Genomic DNA, 19,068 nt, shown 5'->3' on the forward strand with positions numbered 1-19,068 from the left:
GTGTCATGCCAACAGTAAAGCATCCTGAGATCATTCATGTGGGGTTGCTTCTCAGCCAAGGGAGTGGGCTCACTCACAATTTTGCCTAAGAACACAGCCATGAATAAAGAATGGTACCAACACATCCCCCAAGAGCAACTTCTCCCAACCATCCAGGAACAGTTTGGTGACGAACAATGCCTTTTCCAGCATGATGGAGCACCTTGCCATAAGGCAAAAGTGGCTCGGGGAACAAAACATTGATATTTTGGGTCCATGGCAAGGAAACTCCCCAGACCTTAATCCCATTGAGAACTTGTGGTCAATCCTCAAGAGGCGGGTGGACAAACAAAAACCCACAAATTCTGACAAACTCCAAGCATTGATTATGCAAACATGGGCTGCCATCCATCAGGATGTGGCCCAGAAGTTAATTGACAGCATGCCAGGGCAGATTGCAGAGGTCTTTAAAAAGAAGGGTCAACAATGCAAATATTTCTTTGCATCAACTTCATGTAATTGTCAATAAAAGCCTTTAACGCTTATGAAATGCTTGTAATTATACTTCCGTATTCCATAGTAACATCTAACAAAAATATCTAAAGACACTGAAGCAGCAGACTCTGTGAAAATTAATATTTGTGTCATTCTCAAAACTTTTGGCCACGACTGTACATATCTATCTCAATTACCTCATATCCCTGCAAATGAACTCGGTACTGGTACCCCGTGTATATAGCCAAGTTATTGTTACTCATTATGTATTTATTATTAGTTTTCTATTTGATTTCTCTCTGCATTGTTGGGAAGAGCCTGTAAGTTAGCACTGTAGGTCTACACCTGTTTACGAAGCATGTGACAAATACAATTTTATTTGACAGATTTAAACAATAAGTAACACATTGTTTTTAAAACGTGTGCATGTTTTTCTCCTCCAACAAAACAAAAGCCATTTCAATGTGGGTGTGGCAGATTTCAAAACTCTTCCACGGTAGGACCAGCCTTGGTTTCTCAAATGATTGCCTCGCCTGGTTCACCAACTACTTCTTTGATAAGAGTTAAGTGTGTCAAATCGGAGGGCCTGTTGTCCGGACCTCTGGCAGTCTCTATGGGGGTGCCACAGGGTTCGGGCCGACTCTTTTCTCTGCATACATCAATGATGTCCCTCTTGCTGCTGGTGATTCTTTGATCCACCTCTACGCGGACGACACCATTCTTTATACTTCTGGCCCTACTTATGACACTGTGTTAACTACCCTCCAGACGAGCTTCAATGCCATACAACTCTCCTTCCGTGCCCTCCAACTGCTCTTAAATGCAAGTAAAACTAAATGCATGCTCTTCAACCGATCGCTGCCCGCACCTGCCTGCCCGTCCAGCATTACTACTCTGGACGGTTCTGACTTAGAATATGTGGACAACTACAAATACCTAGGTGTCTGGTCAGACTGTAAACTCTTCTTCCAGACTCACATTAAACATCTCCAATCCAAAATTACATCTAGAATCGGCTTCCTATTTCGCAACAAAGCATCCCAACTGACCATCCTATCGATCCTCGACTTCGGCGATGTCATTTACAAAATAGCCTCCAACACTCTACTCAACAAACTGGATGCAGTCTATCACAGTGCCATCCGTGTTGTCACCAAAGCCCCATATACTACCCACCACTGCGACTTGTACGCTCTCGTTGGCTGGCCTCCGCTTCATACTCGTCGCCAAACCCACTGTCTCCAGGTCATCTACAAGTCTCTGCTAGGTAAAGCCCTGCCTTATCTCAGCTCACTGGTCACCATAGCAGCACCCATCCGTAGCACGCACTCCAGCAGGTATATCTCACTGGTCACCCCCAAAGCCAATTCTTCCTTTGGCCGCCTCTCCTTCCAGTTCTCTGCTGCCAATGACTGGAACAAACTGCAAAAATCACTAAAGCTGGAGACTCTTGCCTCCCTCACTAGCTTTAAGCACCAGTTGTTAGAGCAGCTCACAGATCACTGCACCTGTACATAGCTCTTCTGTAAATAGCCCATCCACTCTACCTTATCCCCATACTGTATTTATATTGCTCATTTGCACCCCAGTATCTCTACTTGTACATTCATCTTCTGCACATTCTACCATTCCAGTGTTTAATTGCTATATTATAATTCCTTCACCACCATGGCCTATTTATTGCCTTACCTCTCTTATCCTACCTCATTTGCACATGCTGTATATACATTTTTCTACTGTAATATTGATTGTATGTTTGTTTATTCCATGTGTAACTCTGTGTTGTTTTATGTGTCGAACTGCTTTGCTTTATCTTGGCCAGGTCGCAATTGCAAATGAGAACTTGTTCTCAACTAGCCTACCTGGTTAAATAATGGTGAAATAAAGAAAAAGTAAAAAGGACACACATGAGTATCTTTGATGAAAGGTGGCTATCGAGGAGGGAGGACACTCTTCCCTTTGCCTACTTAACGAATTTACACACTCCTCGACAACTCAACCACTTATCGGTGTCCGGGTCCCAGAAGAGAGAGGACCTTATGATTCTTGAGGATCCTTAGGATTCCTATTATACCTCAGTGGAGAGGACAGTCTTTTTCACAAACAAGAAACCCCCCATAGCATACGCTGTCCCTGGGCAGACTTCCCTCACGACCTTCAACCCCCTGAATTTTCTGTAGCCCTGAAGACAGCCCTGGCTAGAGCATCTTAGAAAGTTTTTCAAAAGTTGTCAAATTTGAAATAGCACCATATCCAGAGGTTTTTGCAAAGGAAGGAAAATGAAGATGGTGATAAACATTTATGAGAATGTGACATTACAGTACGGAAAAAGTACCTGTCTATCCTGTCAAAATACTGCTTTCTACTTTTCATTATGTGTATGTAAAACATTAGCCCTTGATCATGATGATCAGTTCCATTACAGTACACATAAGAGTCAATTGACGAAGGTGTCTTCTGTAAGGGGGAGTTTTGTTAAGATTCCCGACGCTCGATCTGAACATTACATGCATCACTTGCGTTACATTTTTGGAAACATAAGGACCGTATCTTTCATATTAGTGAGAAATAATTTTCCAAAAACAAAATTGTTAAATTGATACATACCATGATAGGGTTAGTGTTCCCACACGGCCATATCTCAATGTTACAGCGCTTGTTTACTGAAAACAGAAGGAAGATAAGAGGCTAATTACCTATCTAGCATGCTCCGAAAACCAGTGTGTAAGTGTAACTCAGGAAGTGTAGTGGAAATGTAGTTTTGCTGGATGGAGGCACCCATAGCTGTATGGATCAGTACAAAACTGCTAAAGACAGTTCACATAATTGTCCATTCAATGAAATGTAGCCAATTTACTCATTATTACATTTAGCTAACATTAGATAGTTAATAATCCAGAGATTATTGTCCTTGTGGGGGGACACCCCCCTCAGAGAGAGAGAGACACAGCTGCATGTGAGCTCTCACATTTCAACATGTTTTTTTTACAAAAGGATAGATTTGGAGTTAGATACTCTTGGATTTTTCAGCAGGTACACAGCATTGCCTTCGCTCCAGATCAAAACTCCAAACCAACAACTCAATTTTGACCAAAATTAACCGGAGAGATTACTGCTTCCAAAGTTTTATTTTTCCAAGCTGAGGACATCATCCAACCTGGAACTGAGTGAGTAGTGTTTGGTCTGACGCTGTTTTTGAAAGCCAAGAATAAAAAATAAAAATAAAGTACATTACAATGATATATTTTATTTTATGGGGACTGAATGCTGAGTCTAGGCTCCCAGGCATGCAAGGACAGACCAGATTCAAATTCAATTAGCACTAAGGTGTGAAGTAAAAGGTGTCGAGGCCTTTGGGCAAAACAAGTGGCAGGAGTCTTGAAAGCATCCTCTGAAGCCCCCTGCTGCTGTTCAAAAACCATTCACTGGAATTTTCTAGAAGGAGTCTTCCTCCAGAAATAAAAGCCTGTCCCATGTGGGTGTGACACGTTGCCTACTGCTTGGATTCCACCTGGCGATCTGTTCAGTCTGCCCTGGTCTGTCGCCCCCTGTCTGGTACAGGTACCCCCACCACACTCACGCCTCTCTACCGAGTTTTCGACTCACCTCGAGCACTCATCCACTCACTGTTGAGGCGATTGACCCTGAACTTACAATGGCTAGCCCCAAGTCGTTATATATGTTGTTTTTTTCTTGTGCATTTTGCTATTTTGTCTCATGACTCCTGCATACTTTGTTGACTACAAACTTTGGGACAGACTACGTTTGTTTTTTCCCACACATGGGACTCTGACTGTATATTGGTTACATAGACTTTTGGCCTCCCATCCTATTCTAACCACTTCTCGCCGACTTTGTATTCATGTTACGTGATGAAATTGCTGTACAATATGATTATGTTGCCATCTGATGCACATTCAGATGTCATAAATCAGCACTGCAGAGCTCTCCCTGTCCGATGCCATGCCTTGATTGTATTACTGTTGATGATACCTGGAAATATGCATGTACACCCTGGCCCATCTACTGTTGCTAGCCCTAATTCTGACTTGTGTTCGGATATCTTCCCCACTGATTTCTGCTCTCGTAAAAGCCTGGGTTTTCTGTATGTTAACACAAGAAGCTTATTACCTAAAATGTATCAATTGAAAGTGTGGGTTCACAGCTCCAATCCAGATGTGTTGGTCATTACTGAGATGTGGTTAAGGAAGAGTGTTTTGAATACCGATGTTAACCTTTCATGTTATAACCTTTTTCGGCAAGACAGATCTTCCAAAGGTGGGGGAGTGGCAATCTTTACCAAGGATCACCTTGAGTGCTCGGTTGTCTCCACCAAGTCTGGTGTTTTCTGTAATGACCTTTGTGATCACTGTTCTACAGCCTGTGTTCGTATTGGCTGCTCAGTGAAATGACCTGTCCTGATTTGTCATAGATGCTTGCTAAAAAACTTTAAATGAGCAAGCCTTCCTTCATGAACTGGCCTCTGTAAAATGGTATAGAATCAGCTTGATCCCCTCTGTCCAAGATGCTTGGACCTTCTTTAAAAAAAAAGATTCTGTGGTATTGTTAACAAACACACCCCCCAAAAGAAAATTTGAATTAAACACAGGTTCATCCCCTGGTTCCACCGTGATCTTGCAGAGTTACTCCACCACAAGAATTGCATTTGGCGAAAGGCTCGGCACAGTCATACTCATGCTGACTGGGTATCGTTCAGGCAAATGAGAAATAAGTGCACTCAGGCTACACGGAAGGCCAAAGTTAGTTACTTTAAGGAGCAGTTCTCTCTCTGGGTCTAACCCCAAGAAGTTCTGGAAAACGGTTAAAGACCTGGAGAATAAACCCTCCTCCTCTCAGCTGCCCATGTCCCTTAATGTTGATGTGGGTGTTACTGACAAGAAGCAAATGACTGAGCTCTTTAATCACAACTTCATTAAGCCATCCCTCCTTGCCCGTCCAACATTTCCTCATCTCCTACCCCTTCTAATGCGACTATCCCTGATGCTTCTCCCTCTTTTTCCCCTGCACCGCTACAAAGTTTCTCCCTGCAGGCAGTCACTGTGTCCGAGGTGCTAAAGGAGCTCCTTAAACTTGACCCCAAAAAAACATCTGGGCCAGATGGTTTAGACTCTTTCTTCTTTAAGGTTGCTGCCCCTATCATCGCCAAGCCTATCTCCAACCTTTTTAACCTGTCTCTCCTTTCTGGGGAGGTTTCCATTGCTTTGAAGGCAACCACGGTTCATCCTTTATTTAAAGGGGAGATCAAGCTGATCCTAACTGTTATAGTCATATTTATATTTTGCCCTGTTTATCAAAAATGTTGGAAAAACTTGTCAATAATCAACTGACTGGCTTTTTTGATGTCTATAGTATTCTCTCTGATATGCAATCTGGTTTCCACTCAGGTTATGGATGTGTCACTGCAACCTTAAAGGTCCTCAATGATGTCACCATTGCCCTTGATACTAAGCAATATTGTGCTGCTATTTTTATTGACTTGGCCAAAGCTTTTGATGTGGTAGACCCTTCCATTCTTGTGGGCCGGCTAAGGAGTATTGGTGTCTCTTGCCTGATTTGCTAACTACCTCTCTGTATAAAGTTTGAAAATCTGCTGTCTCAGCCACTGCCTGTCACCAAGGGAGTACCCCAAGGCACGATCCTAGGCCCCACGCTCTTCTCAATTTACATCAACAACATAGCTCATGCAGTAGGAAGCTCTTTCATCCATTTATATGCAGATGGTACAGTCTTATACTCAGCTGGTCCCTCCCCGGATTTTGTGTTAAATGCTCTACAACAAAGCTTTCTTAGTGTCCAACAAGCTTTCTCCAAAACAAAGGTCATGTGGTTTGGTAAGAAGAATGCCCCTCCTCCCACAGGTGTTATTACTTCCTCTGAGGGTTTAGAGCTTGAGGTAGTCACCTCATACAAGTACTTGGGAGTATTTTTTATTTCACCTTTATTTAACCAGGTAGGTTATTTGAGAACAAGTTCTCATTTGCAACTGCGACCTGGCCAAGATAAAGCAAAGCAGTGTGACACAGACAACAACACAGAGTTACACATGGAGTAAACAATAAACAAGCTAATAACACAATAAACAAATCAATGACACAGTAGAAAAAACTAAGTCTATATACAGTGTGTGCAAAAGGCATGAGGAGGTAGGCAATAAATAGGCCATGGAAGCGAGTAGTTACAATTTAGCAAATTAACACTGGAGTGATAAATGAGCAGACGATGATGTGCAAGTAGAGATACTGGTGTGCAAAAGAGCAAAAAAGTAAATTAAATAAAAACAGTATGGGGATGAGGTAGGTAGATTGGGTGGGCTATTTACAGATAGACTATGTACAGCTGCAGTGATCGGTTAGCTGCACAGATAGTTGATGTTTAAAGTTGGTGAGGGAAATGAAAGTCTCCAACTTCAGCTATTTTTGCAATTCGTTCCAGTCACTGGCAGAAGAGAACTGGAAGGAAAGGCGGCCAAATGAGGTGTTGGCTTTGGGGATGATCAGTGAGATATACCTGCTGGAACATGTGCTACGAGTGGGTGTTGTTATCGTGACCAGTGAACTGAGATAAGGCGGAGCTTTATCTAGCATAGACTTATAGATGACCTGGAGCCAGTGGATCTGGCGATGAATATGTAGCGAGGGCCAGCTGACTAGAGCATACAGGTTGCAGTGGTGGGTGGTATAAGGGGCTTTGGTGACAAAACGGATGTCACTGTGATAGACTGTATCCAGTTTGCTGAGTATGGCTAGATGATGCACTGTCGTTCTGTCAGCACATATCAAAGCTGCAAAAGTTAAATCTAGACTTGGTTTCCTCTATCGTAATCACCCCTCTTTCACTCCAGCTGTCAAACTAACCCTGATTCAGATGACCATCCGACCCATGCTAGATTACGGAGACATAATTTATAGATCGACAGGTAAGGGTGCTTTCGAGCGGCTAAGAGATTCTTTACCATTCAGCCATCAGATTTGCCACCAATGCTCCTTATAGGACACAACACTGCACTCTGTACTCCTCTGTGAACTGGTAATCTCAGTATACCTGTATAAAGACCCACTGGTTGATGCTTATTTATACAACTCTCTTAGGCCTCACCCCCCCCCCCCTCTATCTGAGATATCTACTGCAGCCCTCATCCTCCACATACAACACCTATTCTGCCAGTCATATTCTGTTAAAGGTCCCCAAAGCACACATCCCTGGGTCGCTCCTCTTTTCAGTTCGCTGCATCTAGCGACTGGAACAAGCTGCAACAAACACTCAAACTGGACAGTTTTTTCTCAATCTCTTTCATTCAGACTCAATCATGGACACTCTTACTGACAGTTGTGGCTGCTTTGTGTGATGTATTGTTGTCTCTACCTTCTTGCCCTATGTGCTGTTGTCTGTGCCCAATAATGTTTGTACCATGTTTTGTGCTGCTACCATGTTCTGTTGCTACCATGTTGTTGTTGTGTTACTACCATGCTGTGTTGTCATGTGTTGCTGCCTTGCTATGTTGTTGTCTTAAGTCTCTCTTTATATAGTGTTGTGTTGTCTCTCTTGTTGTGGTGTGTGTTTTGTTTTGTATTTATATATTTAAAAAAAAATCCCATGCCAGTCCCCGCAGGAGGCCTTTTGCCAGTCTGTCATTGTAAATAAGAATTTGTGCTTAACTGACTTGCCTAGTTAAATAAATATAAATAAATTCTTACTTGTGCCTCGAATTGGCAGTCTCATCCAGATCAACATGGCATTTGTTGTTCTTTATGATAGCTACATTAGCATTTCATTTTGGGGTGGTAAATACAAGCGAATATATTGATAAAAGTCACCTTGTCCTACACGGCTATCAAAACGTGACGCCAGGGTACGCCTACACGAAACACTGCTCTTATTTGACTTGTTTCTAAAATACCGTGGGAAAAATGAATGGTGGAAAAACGATAGATAGGAACCATTTCCCTGTTTGGTCCCTCGGTTTTATGGGTATTGCGACTCATACTGTGGTACTCTGTAGAATTTTAAAGAGGGGTTCGCCCCCGTCTCAGTCAGAGAGCAACTTTTTCAACAACAAAAAAGGTGTACAATAATTGACTTCTCACAGCTAGTAGGTAAGTGATTGGACAGGACTCGGGGTGCGTTTGTGAATTTCCTCAAGTATGTCAGAGTGAGTTCTCGGTTAGTAAAGTCAAAGCTTTGTCAGATTATGTTCCTAAATTCAGAGCGTTTTGCTATCAAAGCGTTTAGAGCGCACGCTGGAAGCTCTGGCCGACGATTTGGGTTGATATGAGCCCTCCGACCTCACATCAGCAGTCAAGATAACTGGTTAAAGTTGGCCAACTACTTACAGACATTAATGAGAGAACACCTCACTCTGACCATTTTACTCGCCCTAGCAAAACTAGTTAGACTGTTTTCTTGAGCGTTTGTGATTAACTAAGCTGCTGGTAGCAATTTTAATTACGTTTTTTGTTTTTGCCAACGTTTACTGACATCGGTCATATCATATTCAACGTGTGTTGCGCGTCGTAAATTCATCAGTTAGGTCAATGCTTTGGCAGACACGACAGTGCTCTGAAATAGAAGTAGATAGTGAATGTACAGACGCACCCGCCGATGTCACTCATTGGCTCCACTCTGCCTTCCACGGATCTGTCAGACCGTTGCAGACGCGCTGCCTCCCCCTCGCCAAGCTCTCATGTTGTCGATTCTGACTGGAAATAGAAAAATATACACACCGCTGAACAATAACTCAAAAGTTATCGCAGCCGGTAAGGACAATTTTAATGGCTTATAAATGTAACATGTTTTTTTTACTATGAACATAATTTGCGCAGCTAAGTAAGCTTGCTAACTAAACGGCGTCCAATGGCGAGGAAGGCAATGTGTTGACGAAGCTTTGGCCTAACTGAAAGTAGCTAGCTAGCTAGCTAACCAGTCGCATAAAAACAAGGGACTCTGTCGTGCTGACAGAACTAGCAAACTAGCTAGTCGTCCTTAAAATTAAATAAAATCTACCAAAAACTGGTTACTAACATTTATAACTGAGTCGGCTGGTTAGGTCTTTTTTTTTACAGAAGTGTCTTGTTAGCGAGTATATGCTAACGTTACCATGTGAGGCCTGCCATTACTTGCTAGCCACCAATTAGCTTCGTTCGTAGCTAGTGTCAATGCACAAAGTCCGAGCTACAAGTTAGTTAGCGAGTTGCGTGTAAAAATATAACGTTACGCTCTATTAGTAAGACAGTCGAGGTAGTTATGTGACCTGGTCGAGTTGATAACCGGTAACTGACGTCAGTTCATATGGAACAAGTTATTGCTGTTTGAAAGTAACCTTAACTACGTAAGTTACCGGTGATGTTGGATTTTGTAATGCGATGAAAGGTAACTTTCATGTTTGGAGAGCTTGCAATGCTATCCGAACTAAACCTATCTGGCTACAATATCCATGTGCAGTAGTTAGTTACATCGTTGTCACTACAGTAAGGTGACAATGACGTTTATCGTCTGTGGTGTTCCTCCAACTTTGGAAATAGAATGGAGATATTTAGGCCTACTTCTGGCTGACTCGCATGCTGAAACGTATCCCGTAACTAGCTACTGGTGGGCATTCGGAGTTTTGTACCAGCCTAGCACTAAACACCCGTTTCAAAACAATCAAGCATAGTATTTTTTTGTATCACTATTTCATTGTAGGTGATTCACCAATGTAGGGTACTTGGTAATTCTACAATGGGAAAATAAATATGACCTAATCATACCTTGGCAGGAGAGGAGTTCATAATCACAGGCATCGATAATCATTGACCTCTAGCTAGTTTGATATTTGCCTGCAAACTTGTGATTTTATAGGATTGTTTACCAAATTTATGATGCATCGCTGAGTAATTTAAGTACTTTTGCAATTGTAGGATTTCCCCTCTTGGAACAGGATACACTACATTTCCAATGTCCACACATTAACATTAGTTGGACTATCTGCTCAATGGTTTGCATGTCATGTTCTATATTTAGGCCAAATCTATGGTATTTGTCTTTTTACATTTGTTTTGGATGCCTTATAAGGCTACCATGAACAGAAGTTGCTCATAGATTGACAGCAAGATGGGTTATTTCCTGTGTCACAGGTCTACACACAATATTGTATGTGGTCTACCTTATACCCAGTTTTAATCTTTTAAAAGATTGTGGTGGAAATTCACATGGAGAAGGAAGAGGTGAGGTGTAATGGCCAAGAAAATGGTTTCTCTATTGTGCCTCACTGACTGATATCCCACAAGATAGATAACAGTACATCCTCCAAAGCAATAAATAGTTCATCACCTGGGGGAAGATCTTCCTCTCCTCCCAGCCCTGCAACTACTGCACATTTCAAAACCACATTATTGGCTAGTTTTCTTTAGGGTTGCCCAGCGGCACCTCAATGTTAAGACACCTGTCTGCTTTTGAGTGGTTCATAATAGCTACATGTGGGGTTTGTCAGGGTAGCTACACTGACTGTCAAACTGCTGAAGGGCAATTCCACTGTAACAGTGAATGACAAAAACACATTTACTTGAACTGTGCCTATGCAAAGTTTGGTAACCGAATTACGGCACCAAAAGCACAAAACGTAATTATTTTACCAAACTTTCCATCTGCCCTAGGGATGTGACAAATTTACATTTATGAACATTTAACCAGCCTTTTATCATTTAAACAAAACAAAAAAAAGACATTAATTCAATGTGGTTCTGCATATGACCGCTAGGGGGCAATGTAGTTCAATCTGCCCCTGTCCTGGCTACCTACATTCTGGTACCACAGCAACAATGTCATAAACCCTGCCTATTTCTACAATTTCTCTTATGTGATTTAAACCAAACCTTGTCTTTAATCCTAACCTTAACCACAATGCTAACCTTATGCCTAACCTTAAATTAATGAATACACAGCCAATTTTGACTTTGACTGTGGTAACCGCACTTACCTTACTGCTATCCCCCACTGAGCAACGATAGTATTAGTGCTGTTTTATGTTCTGTTGTGTGCCTCCATGTTCTCAGTACGTACTTCATGTCCCACTTCTCATCGATGTGATGGCTCATTGCATTGATTTGTGACAAACGTGTTCATAGACGTCCAACAATCTGTTCACGCTACGTATGGTGTTTGAGAGCTCGGGCTTTGCACTTGCCAAGCAATCATTGTACAATTGCTTCATCGGGGTTGTCATGTTTTTTTTTGGACATGGCATCTTGTAGTCTTCTGGTTTTAGATATGCTATTGATGCCGACATCCTCTACCATTGACAATTGCAGTATATCAACTGCAATCATTTTTGTAATCAGCGCTGTGACTCTCACTCTGTTCCTTATTGCACTGTTGCCACTAGCTCTATTACACCTCGCAAAGTTAGCATTTAATCACCTTCTCATTTGACTTATTAAAGTATTGTCATACAGGACTTTGCTGCTCTCACTCGGGCCATTTTTTTACCTGTTAATGACGATGATGTGCGTAGTGCTTTATATTTGTGGTAGATAATTAGAAAAATGCATATCTCTTCGTAATGTTACAGCATTGTTCCATTAGGTATGTGAACTCAGTGTGGTTGGCAAAATGTTTTGTGGTTTGTGAACGCCAAAGGATTTCAGACCCCTCAAAAGAGCCCCCGAACCAAACGAGAGGGTCTGAGTTTGGTTCGCTTGAATTCCACGGTCCGGTTGCCTTTTTAGGGCAATGTGAACACAAACCTCCCAGGTTCGCTTGTCACAGACTATTGCAACACTGTTTCCCCTACCATAAACCCTCTCACTTTGTGTGTCACAATAAAGAGAATATGATGTGCCGGTTTGCAGAAAAAAACATGGGCTGTTTTTGGTTAGTGCTATTGATTTGCGATTTTCAAGGATACACAGAAATTTCTAAACGTGTTTTTAGTTCAAATGAATTGTTTGCAATATGTGCTCTATAAGGCTAATAGATTCATCAGCTGTTTATTTGATTGTAAAGTTTGATAGGGCTGGGTGATATGGACAATATCATTACACAATATTTTTGGTAATAGTCATTGGTCTGTTAGTGGTAGATATGTGATAGTTTTTCTTCACATTGCAGTTATCTTTTTGGTTTGGGATCGTTAATATTTTGGGATTTATTTCTATGTTTAAATGTTCACACCCTAATCTGCACTGTTCTTGAAGTAAATGTGTTTTGTAATAATGTCTATGGAAATTGTTAAAAGTAGTCCTTGTGAATAGTTGTGGCTTGTTTAACTTTGCAATCATTGGTTTTTGTTTTACATACATTTGAAAGTGAACAATCTGACTGTCACTGTTATACTGTTGAATTGCCCTGAACTGGTTCTGCCTGTGTCTGAGGGTTAGGACATACACTAATGCATCAGGACACCCATTTACTTAAGGACATTAAGCCAATTTGCAAGATACTCCGCTGAGACAAGGTGTTCAAACAAGTGCTATCGTCGGTCGGTCCTCTGGTTGCAACTGAAGTGACTTCCCAGCACTGAGCAGCCACTGCTGTGTGCCATGAGGTCCAGACTTTTGCCTTGCCTTAGCTCCTAGAGAGACACGATTATCTGTCAGGGTAAAAAAATACAAATAAACGCAGAATAAAGAACCACCTGTCTAGTATCATGCCTTGGTCTCATCTTTCGTTTCTCTCTCCAGATAGGCTACGTCCCCGACTGTAATGTTCTCAAGTCCAGGTTTGTCAGACTGTCTAATCGCATTACAGCTAATCTCAGCCTCAGTATTGTTTGGCAATGGTCTCTTTTTTTTCCTTTTTTTTCTCCCCCTGGTCTGTATCTCTCTGGAAGATATTAATGGAGCTGATGTGATGCATGGGTTGCTCGCTTCCCAAATGGCTCCCTATTAAGTGCATTAGATTTGACAAGATCCCTATGGTGCCTGGTCAAAAGTAGTGCACTACATAGGGAATAGAGTGCCATAGCGAATAGTGCCATATATATGGGCTCCCGGGGAAGGAGAAACAGAAACAAATGTCAGTCTTCATTAGGCCCAGGAAGCTCTCACCTGAGTAACTGCTGGGCTTTGCACGGCTCGCGTTTGCAAACACAGCAATAATCTATCGTTGCCCCACTTAGAATACACACACACACACAATGTTTAGTAGGGCTGTGACAATACCAGTGTATATACCATATTTTTTTCCATGGCAAAAATGAAATCCCGACGCAGACAACTCTTAGGTCCTTTTAAAAACCTGCTGTATGTAAAATACTTTGTTATAGCTTGTAAAATAAATACATGTGACTCTGGATGAAAACATGTTTTTTTTCTGACATTAGAGCTGTTTTTGTATAGAAGTTAAATCTGTTTTGTTTCCTTGCCATGGTACTAGCGAGTATTGCGACACTGCTATCGCCCCGGCCCTAATGTTTACCATACTGTGTCCTGATTTTTTTGTTTGTTGATACAGCCTGCATTTTTATTGACCACATTGTGAATGACTAATCTAGCTACATGTTTTCATATTTCATGTAGCTAGCTAGCTAACATATTCATGCTTCACCTATTCCTCTCTGATAAGATACCGTTGGACAAACATGCTTATTGTCCATTGCTGTTCTGGTTAGTGTTTTATTGGTTTATTTCACTGTAGAGCCTCTAGCCCTACTCACTATACCTTATCCAACCTTTCAGTTCCTCCACCCACACATGTGATGACATCACCTGGTTTCAATGATCCTTCTAGAGACAATATCTCTCTCATAATCACTCAATACCTGGTTTACCTCCACTGTATTCACATCCTACCATACCTTTGTCTGTACATTATACCTTGAAGCTATTTTATATCCCCCAGAAACCTCCTTTTACTCTCTGTTCTAGGCGACCAATTCTCATAGCTTTTAGCCGTACCCTTATCCTACTCCTCTGTTCCTCTGGTTATGTAGAGGTGAATCCAGGCCCTGCAGTGCCTAGCTCCACTCCTATTCCCCAGGTGCTCTCTTTTGATGACTTCTGTAACCGTAAAAGCCTTGGTTTCATGCATGTTATCATTAGAAGCCTCCAAGTTTGTTTTTTATTCACTTTAGCGTTAGCACACTCTGCCAACCCGGATGTTCTAGCCGTGTATGAATCCTGCCTTAGGCAGGCCACCAATAATTCTGACATTTTCATCCCTAACTACATTTTCAGACAAGATAGAATGGCCAAAGGGGGCGGTGTTGCAATTAGAGGTCGACCGATTATGAGTTTTCAATGCCGATAACGATTATTGGAGGACAAAAAAGTCAGTGAAAATTATTTCAGTGAAATACGGAACCGTTCTGTATTTTATCTAACGGGTGGCATCCATCAGTCTAAATATTCCTGTTACATTGCACAACATTCAATGTTATGTCATAATTATGTAAAGGCGGCCCAAACTGTTGCATATACCCTGACTCTGCATGCAATGAACGCAAGAGAAGTGACACAATTTCACCTGGTTAATATTGCCTGCTAACCTGGATTTCTTTTAGCTAAATGTACAGGTTTAAAAAAATATATACTTGTGTATTGATTTTAAGAAAGGCATTGATGTTTATGGTTAGGTACACATTGGAGCAAGGACAGTCCTTTTTCGCGAATACGCACTGCATCGATTATATGCAACGCAGGACACGCTAGATAACTACACATGGTTGATGATATTACTAGTTTAACTAGTGATTGATTTGTTTTTTATAAGATAAGTTTAATGCTTGCTAGCAACTTACCTTGGCTTACTGCATTCGTGTAACAGGCAGGCTCCTCGTGGAGTGCAATGAGAAGCAGGTGGTTAGAGCGTTGGACTAGTTAACCGTAATGTTGGAAGATTGAATCCCTGAGCTGACAGGCCCTGAACAAGGCAGTTAACCCACCTTTCCTAAGCCGTCATTGAAAATAAGAACGTGTTCTTAACTGACTTGCCTAGTTAAATAAAGGTGTAAAAAAAAAAAAAAAGGTTGGTCATATTTCTAGAACCTGGACCCCTGTCACCATTCTCATCACGATGAATTCTATTTGACCAGCAGCACCCGTGTGACTGACAGACAGCATCAAAATGGACCCAAAGGGCAGCCAACAAGCACATAACTATTGACTAGCAGCATACCGCATGAGTCTCAGAATTATATATATATATATATATATATATATATATATTTTTTTTATCCATTCATCCCCACAAAACCTGTTGGCCTCGCTGTTCCAGTAATACCACTTATTCACGCATTTCAAAACAGGTTTAGGGTAGAGGTCGACCGATTAATCAGAATGGCCGATTAATTAGGGCCGAGAATGGCCTAATTAATCGGCCATTCTGATTAATCGGTCGACCTCTACCCTAAACCTGTTTTGAAATGCGTGAATAAGTGGTATTACTGGAACAGCGAGGCCAACAGGTTTTGTGGGGATGAATGGATAAAAAAAAAATATATATATATATATATATATATATATATATATATATATATATATATATATATATATATATAATTCTGAGACTCATGCGGTATGCTGCTAGTCAATAGTTATGTGCTTGTTGGCTGCCCTTTGGGTCCATTTTGATGCTGTCTGTCAGTCACACGGGTGCTGCTGGTCAAATAGAATTCATCGTGATGAGAATGGTGACAGGGGTCCAGGTTCTAGAAATATGACCACTCCTTTGTGAAGACTGTAGGACAGGGAGGAGGGACTGATGAATAGGGGGCTTTCTAACCTTTGAGCTCTAGCCTATCATCATTGTGTGACTGACAGGCTAATGGATTCATATTTGGTCATTTGTGGTCATTCATTAATCATCCAAAGGGAGTAGTTTAATAATTTGTGTCCCTTCGCGTCATTGATATGGTTTATGGAAAAGGTACGGCCAAGCTCTGGTGTGCCAGGGCAGAGAAATGGTGGAACCAACTTCCCCCTTAAAGCTAGGACAGCAGAGTCCCTGCCCATCTTCCAAAAACATCTGAACCCCCCCCCCCCCCCCCCCCCCCCCACTTAACCAGCACTGGCACTTGACCCCCACCCAATCCCCCTCTTCTAGCTCTGACTCTACTGATGGCTACATTATTACTTTGTATGCCTGTGATATGTGGTTGTCCCGCCTAGCTATCTTAAGATGAATCTGCTAATTGTAAGTTGCTCTGGATAAGAGCATCTGCTAAATGACTGAAATATAAATGTAAATTTGTTTGCCATTGCTTCTCTTCCTAGTTGTTCGATCCTAGGGGAACTGGTACATTGCAGAGAGCTGAGGGATATCTTTTCGATAAATCGCCTTTCAACATTCACATTTTAAGTCTGTTTTGGAAAAAATCTGATTGATGGAAAACATGCAATGAAAGAGAACAAAAATGTATTAATGCCATAACAAATATGAATGGGGCAAATAAAATCTGTAAAAGAAATGTGCTCTGAAAATTGTCTGAAACATGAGACTCTTTCAGGCTCCATGCGATCTCCCCTCCACAGGCAGGGCTTGACATGAACTTTTTTGTGACCAAAAGCTCAAGTTAAAAAAAATGCACACCCAGTATCTCTCCTAGAGGATAGTTGGCCACTCTGCAACATTACAATTACAACTAAATACTTTTGATGTCTTTTAAAATAATTCCCCCTTTCAATGAACCAGGGATCAATTGGCTAAGGTGGGCGAGGTAGATAACTATGATGTTTGTCTAAGGTAATGATCGGAAATGTTCAGAGGAAATCTTGACAGCATAGGAGTTATTTGTCAATTAGGCTGTTCTAATAATATCTTTTTTTGACATTGTCAGTATTACATGGCCAAATTTATTACTAGAGGAAAATCCTAGCCAATGCTTGAGAAGGCAACATTGGTTTCATCAACTGCGCTGCCCCATGGGTAGCCTGGTCACTGCTGGCTCCGACAGAGCCTGGACTCGAACCAGGATCTCTAGTGACAGAGCCTTAGACCACTGCCACTCGGGAGGCCCATTGCTGACAATTTTTTTTATTGTTGCTCTCTACTCTATCACTCTCGCTTGCTCCTCTCGCTTCCTCTATTTTTGCTGTGAAATTGTGAACGGCAGAATCTTGATTCCTCAACACCTTGTTTAAAAGTTAAAGCTGCATATCCCTGTTTTACCTTCAACCTTTTCATGTGGCTTCCATCAGAACTTTGACCTGACACAAGATTTGTTGGGAGTTTTTCCTTTTGAGGCAGGCAGACAGCAGTTTTATCTATTCGCCTATACAGTGGCCCAAGTGCTGGCTTTAAAACCATTACACCCTCACCCCCATCAGTCTTTTACGTTGTATGAATGCGCTCTGAATCCTTGAGTCATCCATCATCAGAAAAGGGTCACGGAGCCAATTAAATTTACACAATATTAAGGAATAACCTAGGATGGCTGGCTGGGGGTTTATATCATTCTCCACAGAATGAGTGCATCTCTTGGACAGTGTTAGGTATTTCTATTACGTTCAGTTCCCTGAAAGCGAGTACAACCGATAACATAAAAGAACTGAGTGTTCAGGGTTGCCGTCTGGTCTGTCCTTCGCCTGGGCTTCAATGATACCTTTCCCTCCAATGTTCCCTCCCTCCCTGCAGTCTGCCATCCAGGTGGGGGGTCCACCAGCACCAGGCTCTGTCAAATCAAGGTAGAGGTCGACCATTAGGATGAGGGTTGACCTAATTAGAATATATGCCTGGCGAAACCCTGCTCTCTCCCAGGCCCCCCACAGATATTTTCTGCGGCAGCCCCTTCTCCTGCATATTTTTCACACCAATAGAGAGGGGGAGAGCGGGGTGGGGGGGCAGACAGAGCGGCAATTGTGCAGAACGCTCACCCTGTCATCTGTGCTCCTGTGCAGCGCAGAGCCACTGTTGCAGGTAGGGGTTCACAGCTGACGAGCTCCCCTCTAATTGCTACCGATCTCTCCCATGTGCTTCTAATTAGTTTCTTCTCCCCTAGCAATTTTTCTCGTAGAGAATTGCAGATTGCCGATAGAGGGAGAGCGAGGGAAACGCTGTCTCTCTGGTCCCTATAGGGGTTTAATATCGCTCTACAAACACTGTTGCCCTTTCCCTGTAGTGGATACTAAGCTGCTCTGCATATACCTGTGCAATAGAAAAGGTCAATCACTTGGGAGGGGGGGGGGTTGCACGGAGACTCTCGCCTTAAACAACTGAAGAGGAGGCTGATGATACTCTGCTCCACATGGTGGGGCGTGTGTGGGAAGATGCCAGTCTGGGTGTGTGCTGCATCGTACGCCTGCCTGTCGCTCTGGGAATCAATAAATGTGAGCAGTGACCTGTCACTTCCAGCATTACTATGCCGTGTTTGTTTATGAAGTCTGGGCTGGGGAAACTGTCTGGAGTCGCATATTCATTTTGTTTCTCCGGCTTGGGGGAAGAAAAAACACCAACGATGTAATGTTACCGGTTGCTAAGAAACACGGTGTCCTATAAAAAGCCCGGGGGGGGTGGTGGTGATCTTCAGATCAATAGATATAGTGTACCGGGAGTCGTCATTTTGAGGTTCACGGTGGTTTGCCATCGGAAACCACCACAGATATATGTTCTGCAAACACATTTTCATTGCATTAAAACAATCTACAACTTTGCCGTTGTTGATTG

General features: G+C 42.2%; 1 protein-coding gene across 16 annotated transcripts in view; it reads left to right on the plus strand.

Moving 5' to 3' along the window:
• Positions 1-8,473: 8,473 nt before the first annotated feature.
• Positions 8,474-19,068, plus strand: part of LOC109871270 (R3H domain-containing protein 1) — a 62,535-nt gene continuing 51,940 nt past the window's right edge. For 2 of the 16 annotated variants that reach the window (XM_031805451.1, XM_031805449.1), the window contains exon 1: positions 9,024-9,248. The gene's annotated coding sequence lies outside the window, so the exon portion shown is untranslated. Of the gene's footprint in view, positions 8,589-9,014; positions 9,249-13,148; positions 13,187-19,068 lie in introns of those variants that run through there. The other 14 variants (XM_031805464.1, XM_031805462.1, XM_031805469.1 and 11 more) reach the window with 13 other exon arrangements.

The sequence above is a fragment of the Oncorhynchus kisutch genome, linkage group LG26 (assembly GCF_002021735.2).
Source record: "Oncorhynchus kisutch isolate 150728-3 linkage group LG26, Okis_V2, whole genome shotgun sequence".
NCBI classification, from domain to species: Eukaryota; Metazoa; Chordata; class Actinopteri; order Salmoniformes; family Salmonidae; genus Oncorhynchus; species Oncorhynchus kisutch.